This window comes from Heteronotia binoei, chromosome 4, assembly GCF_032191835.1.
Source record: "Heteronotia binoei isolate CCM8104 ecotype False Entrance Well chromosome 4, APGP_CSIRO_Hbin_v1, whole genome shotgun sequence".
NCBI classification, from domain to species: domain Eukaryota; kingdom Metazoa; phylum Chordata; class Lepidosauria; order Squamata; family Gekkonidae; genus Heteronotia; species Heteronotia binoei.
In genome coordinates, this window is record NC_083226.1 from 183368689 (window position 1) to 183374807 (window position 6119).

At 50.5% G+C, this 6119-nt stretch overlaps 1 protein-coding gene and 1 non-coding gene across 2 annotated transcripts in view; both read left to right on the forward strand.

Annotated features, from left to right (window-relative positions):
* CNTFR (ciliary neurotrophic factor receptor) overlaps positions 1 to 6119 on the forward strand; it is a 761181-nt gene that overhangs the window by 228965 nt on the left and 526097 nt on the right. The gene's annotated exons all lie outside the window — the stretch shown is intronic.
* On the forward strand, positions 39 to 110 carry TRNAP-AGG (transfer RNA proline (anticodon AGG)). Its single transcript has one exon. It is a non-coding gene; the product is annotated as a tRNA-Pro (tRNA).

The following is a 6119-nucleotide window of genomic DNA, read 5'->3' on the forward strand; positions in this document are numbered from 1 at the left end:
TGAAAAACCTCAGCTTGAGACCCTGGAGAGCCATGAATGGGGTTGTGGCTCAGTGGTAGAGCATCTGCTTAGGAAGCAGAAGGTCCCAGGTTCAATCCCCGGCATCTCCAAAAAAGGGTCCAGGCAAATAGGTGTGAAAAACCTCAGCTTGAGACCCTGGAGAGCCATGAATGGGGCTGTGGCTCAGTGGTAGAGCATCTGCTTAGGAAGCAGAAGGTTCCAGGTTCAATCCCCGGCATCTCCCAAAAAGGGTCCAGGCAAATAGGTGTGAAAAACCTCAGCTTGAGACCCTGGAGAGCCGCTGCCAGTCTGAGAAGACAAGACTGACTTCGATGGACCGAGGGTCTGATTCAGTATAAGGCAGCTTCATATGTTCATATGTTCAGTCATCAGAGACTGTTAAATAAACAAGATATTGCAGGAGTGCTAATCTTGTAAACATATCTTAAGTTTAAAAAAAAAAAATCTTTGTTTTTGTCTGTGTCCTTTATAAAGTTTGTGTCTCCGCTTCTTGGCAGTACGTTTCATGACACACCTGGCCTGGCCCGACAAGATGGAATTTATGTCAGATCTGGCCCAGTCTCTTAATCCTGGCTCCCAACTCATCGAAGCTTAAGCGCATGTCCCCATTTCTTCTGTGATGTTTGCGTTTGGAAGGAGAGCAACTTTGGGGGTCACAGGCCCGTCTCGCCTTGCCCCGTGTGTGGGTACTTTGAAATGAGCTTATTATCAACAAACCCCTCCTTGCCTTACAAGGTGGGGCATCCCAAAGCGGTTGCCACAGGGGGATGCTCAAATGCCAACAAGAAGTCCCTCCCCAAACAACTTTGGGAGGACCATAAGTTCTCGCTTGTTGAGTTGAGTTTGTAATGTTGAGTTTCCGGCTCAACATTAGGAAGAACTTCCTAACTGTTACAGTGGTTCCTCGGTGGAACAGGCTTCCTCGGGAGGTGGTGGGCTGTCCTTCCCTGGAGTTTTTTAAACAGAGGCTGGATGCCCATCTGACAGCAATGAGGATCCTGTGAATTTTGGGGGAGGCGTTTGTGAGTTTCCTGCATTGTGCATGGGGTTGGACTAGATGACCTGGAGGGCCCTTCCAGCTCAGGAGGTGGTGGGCTCTCCTTCCTTGGAGATTTTTAAGCAGAGGCTAGATGGCCATCTGACAGCAATGAGAATCCTGTGAATTTAGGGGGAGGTGTTTGTGAGTTTCCTGCATTATGCAGGGGGTTGGACTAGATGACCCTGGAGGTCCCTTCCAACTCATCTATGATTCTAACAGGCTTCCTCCTCTGGAGGTGGTGGGCTCTCCTTCCTTGGAGATTTTTAAGCAGAGGCTAGATGGCCATCTGACAGCAATGAGGATCCTGTGAATTTAGGGGGAGGTGTTTGTGAGTTTCCTGCATTATGCAGGGGGTTGGAGTAGATGGCCCTGGAGGTCCCTTCCAACTCTTCTATGATTCTAACAGGCTTCCTCCTCAGGAGATGGTGGGCTCTCCTTCCTTGGAGGTTTCTAGATGGCCATCTGACAGCAATGAGGATCCTGTGAATTTAGGGGGAGGTGTTTGTGAGTTTCCTGCATTGTGCAGGGGGTTGGACTAGATGACCCTAGAGGTCCCTTCCAACTCTATGATTCTGTGATGCTAATCTCTCTGCCTTTGAACGTTTGAAAGCCAGCTGCTTGTGTGCTGCTGGTGTTAAGCATTGCCCTGGAGAAGAGGAGCGCTTGGCTGGAAGCCATGTGGTAGATGATCGGCAGGAGAGAGAGGCAGGGAGAGAGACTCGCTGCTGCAGAAGGACATGCTGATGTGAGAGTTTTCCTGCACTGCTAACACTTTGTTCTGCTCTTGCCTTGCTGACCAGACCAAGGCACTTCCGCTGGGAGTCCAGCACAGATTGCTGAGCGCTGGAATTGCCTTTCGGAGGCTGCGGAGCCGTGGCTGGCACAGCAACGCCATTCGCTTCGAGAGCACGCCTGACAGGCTCTTGTGCAGGAGAGAGAGGGATTGGGCGTGGGCGGGCGTGATGGGCGAGGCCAGGCTGGCCCGGCGTGAGCAGCAAATACCCGGCCGCGGGACAGATGTCTGGCCAAATGGACGTGCAGGGTGGATCCCGTGGCCTGGCTGTGTGGAATGCACCACAGACCAACGGATTCATCCAGCCGATGTGCTTCCCTCATCTTGGGGGGATGCATACTGGTGGAACGTTCATCTGTCCTGTTGTGTATGTGGGCGCAGGCTCACGTTTCTTTGCCAGTGTTCTTGCCTGGCTCATTGGAGCCTTGAGGACTGGGCTTGGGGACTCTAGAACTGGGGTGTCGAACTCATTTGCTACGAGCGCCGGATCTGTTATAAATGAGACCTTGCTGGGCCGGACCGCGTGTGTACCTATTTAAGATTAGGTAGCAGAGATACAAATTTTATAAAGAACACAGACAAACACGAATGTATATTTTTAAAAACCATACAACCATACAAGCTATTCCTCCCCAAGGGAGGAGGCTCGGGATCTTAGTTTTTTTGATGTTGAGTTTCAAGCCTACTTTTGTGCTCTCCTGTTTCGCCCTCTACAAGAGGTTCTTTAGGTCCTCCTCACTTTCTGCCATTAGAGTGGCATTAGAGTGGCTAAAGGGGATACAAATGTGTTAAACAGGGCTTTTTCTATAGAAGGAACTCCTTTGCATATTAGGCCACACCCCCTGATGCTTAAAACATTAGCACTCCTTGGTCTTAAAGATGCTTTCGTTGTATCTCTCCCATGGGGATCCAGGGAACTGGGCAAAGGAAGCTCTGGCTCTTTCCTTTCTTCCCCAGGGGATTTGGGGGGGAGCCTCAGCCAATAGAAGGAAGAGAGGCTTGGCTCAGTAGCTCCACTGTGCAATTGAGAAAGCCTGCAAAGCAGGCTTTCTCAATTGCTATGAGGGCCGGATCTGTTATAAATGAGACCTTGTTGGGCCGGACTGTGTGTATACCTATTTAAGATTAGGTAGCAGAGATATAAATTTTATAAAGAACACAGACAAACACAAATATATACTTTTAAAAACTGTACAACATGCTTAAAACATTTAGCACTCCTTGGTCTTAAAGATGCTTTCTTTGTATCTCTCCCATGGGGATCCAGGGAACTGGGCAAAGGAAGCTCTGGCTCTTTCCTTCCTTCCCCAGGGGACTTGGGGGGGGGAGCCTCAGCCAATAGAAGGAAGAGAGGCTTGGCTCAGTAGCTCCACTGTGCGATTGAGAAAGCCTGGCAAAGCAAGCTGTTCCTCCCCAAGGGAGGAGGCTCAGCCAATGGAGAAAATAGAGGTTTCTCTCTGTAGCTCCTGTGCAATTGAGCAAGCCTGGCAAAGCAAGCTGTAATGAACTTGGATCCCCGATATGTGAAGTCTGTCACTACTTCCATGTCTTCCCCTTCTATTTGCCAAGGTGTGATGGGGCCGGATGCCAGGATCTTAGTTTTTTTGATGTTGAGTTTCAAGCCTACTTTTGTGCTCTCCTCTTTCACCCTCTACAAGAGGTTCTTTAGGTCCTCCTCACTTTCTGCCATTAGAGTGGCATTAGAGTGGCTAAAGGGGATACAAATGTGTTAAACAGGGCTTTTTCTATAGAAGGAACTCCTTTGCATATTAGGCCACACCCCCTGATGTAGCCAAGAGCTTACAGGGCTCTTAGTACAGGGCTGACTGTGAGCTCCTGGAGGATTGGCTATATTGAGGGGTGTGGCCTAATATTCAAAGGAGATCCAGTTTGGTGTAGTGGTTAAGTGTGCGGACTCTTACCTGGGAGAACTGGGTTTGATTCCCCACTTCTCCACTTGCAGCTGCTGGCATGGCCTTGGGTCAGCCATAGCTCTCACAGCACTGTCCTTGAAAGGGCAGCTTCTGTGAGAGCCAGTTTGGTGTAGTGGTTAAATGTGCGGACTCTTACCTGGGAGAACCGGGTTTGATTCCCCACTCCTCCCCTTGCAGCTGCTGGAATGGCCTTGGGTCAGCCTTAGCCCTCACATTGTCCTTGAAAGGGCAGCTTCTGTGAGAGCCAGTTTGGTGTAGTGGTTAAGTATGCAGACTCTTACCTGGGAGAAGCGGGTTTGATTCCCCACTCCTCCACTTGCAGCTGCTGGAATGGCCTTGGGTCAGCCAGAGCTCTGGCAGCGGTTGTCCTTGAAAGGGCAGCTACCTCCTACCTACCTGCTAGGGTGTCTGTTGTGGGGGACGGAGATAAAGGAGATTGTGAGACTGAGATTCAGAGTATAGGGTGGGATATAAATCCAATATCCTCCTCCTCCTCTTTCCTCTTCCTGCTACAAAAAAAGCCCTGTTAAGCCAACAAATAATAACTGTCCCTAGTCTTGTACGGTATTGACTGCATTTCTTAGGGGAGGGACGGTGGCTCAGAGATAAAGCATCTGCTTGGGAAGCAGAAGGTCCCAGGTTCAATCCCCGGCATCTCCAAAAAAGGGTCCAGGCAAATAGGTGTGGGAGACCTCAGCTTGAGACCCTGGAGAGCTGCTGCCAGTCTGAGAAGACAAGACTGACTTTGATGGACCGAGGGTCTGATTCAGTAGAAGGCAGCTTCAGATGTTCAGATGTTCTTCAGCTCCTCCAGCGCGTGGAATGTGAACTGGCCCACCTGGTTACACTTGGCCTGCTTATGAATAGTTCTTCTGCTTGGACCCTCTTGGCTCTCGGGGGCAAGAAGCCCACCCCTCCAAATCCCGCTTGCTCCCAAGAGCTTCCAGAAGAGCTGGGGGTGGTTTTCTGGTTTGGAGGCAAAGGGAGAGAAAGGCATCCCTCAAAGAAGAACGGCGAAGGCCGGGCAGGATAACTTAGAGCTTCTAATTGGACAAGCTGTTCCCCGGCAGTGGGTTTCGTGAAGGACAGCCGCGGCTTGCCAGCCGCACCGTTGTTGCCGCCGCTGGCGTGCGGGTTAATCTGTACTGATGGGCCTGCCTTTGTTTATGGCACTGAGCAAAGACGGTGACTGCACAGACGGTTAGCGTGGAGGAGGGAGAGGTGGCAGGAATTGGATTGTAATGACGAGCTGCCAACAGAAGCCGGTCAGACCGCAGTGTGCGTGAGCAGGAGTGCATTATGGGAACGAAGGGGGTTCATTAAACAACGACGGGAGTAAACGGGAGAGGGAGAAGGGGACGCTTTGATCCTGTTGAATCTCAAGTGCTGTCAGCAAATGTTAACTAGCAGTGCCGTGACGGAGCCTCTTGCCTTGACTTTAGGCTTCCAGCAGCGAGGGAATCAGTTAGAAGACACCTCCCATTGGACACCTCCCTCTGCCATCTTTGCACAGTTCTCTAACCGCTGTGGGGCACAGCTGGACTCACTGGGGTTTGGGCCCTCTGTCTTGGGGCTCTTTAGCTTGGAGAAACATCAACTGAAGGGTGACATGATAGAGGTTTACAAGATTATGCACGGGATAGAGAAGGAAGAGAAACCACAGTGGGTTGGAATTGAATCAAAAGAGTTTCCGGCTCAACATGAGGAAGAACTTCCTGACCGTTAGAGCGGTTCCTCAGTGGAACAGGCTTCCTCCTCGGGAGGTGGTGGGCTTTCCTTCCTTGGAGGTTTTTCAACAGAGGTTAGATGGCCATCTGACAGCGATGAAGATCCTGTGAATTTAGGGGGAGGTGTTTGTGGGTTTCCTGCATTGTGCAGGGGGCTGGACTAGATGACCCTGGAGGTCCCTTCCAACTCTATGATTCTAAGTACTTTCCTCCCTTTCTCACAATACAAGAATGCATGGACACTCAATGAAATTGCTGAGCAGTTGGATTAGAACGGATAAAAGGAAGTCCTTCTTCATCCAAAGGGTGATTAACACATGGAATTAGCTGCCACAAGAGGTGGTGGTGGCTGCAAGCATAGCCAGCTTCAAGGAAGGAGTGGATAAGCATACGGAGAAGAGGTCTATCAGTAGCCACAGCGTATTGTTGGAATTCTCTGTCTGAGGCAGTGATGCTCTGTATTCGTGTTTTTTGGGAAGGCAACAGTGGGAGGGCTTCTAGTATCTTGGCCCCAGTGGTGGACCTCCTGATGGCACTTGGGTTTTTTGACCACTGTGTGACACAGTGTATTGGACTGGATGGCCCATTGGTCTCATCCAATATGG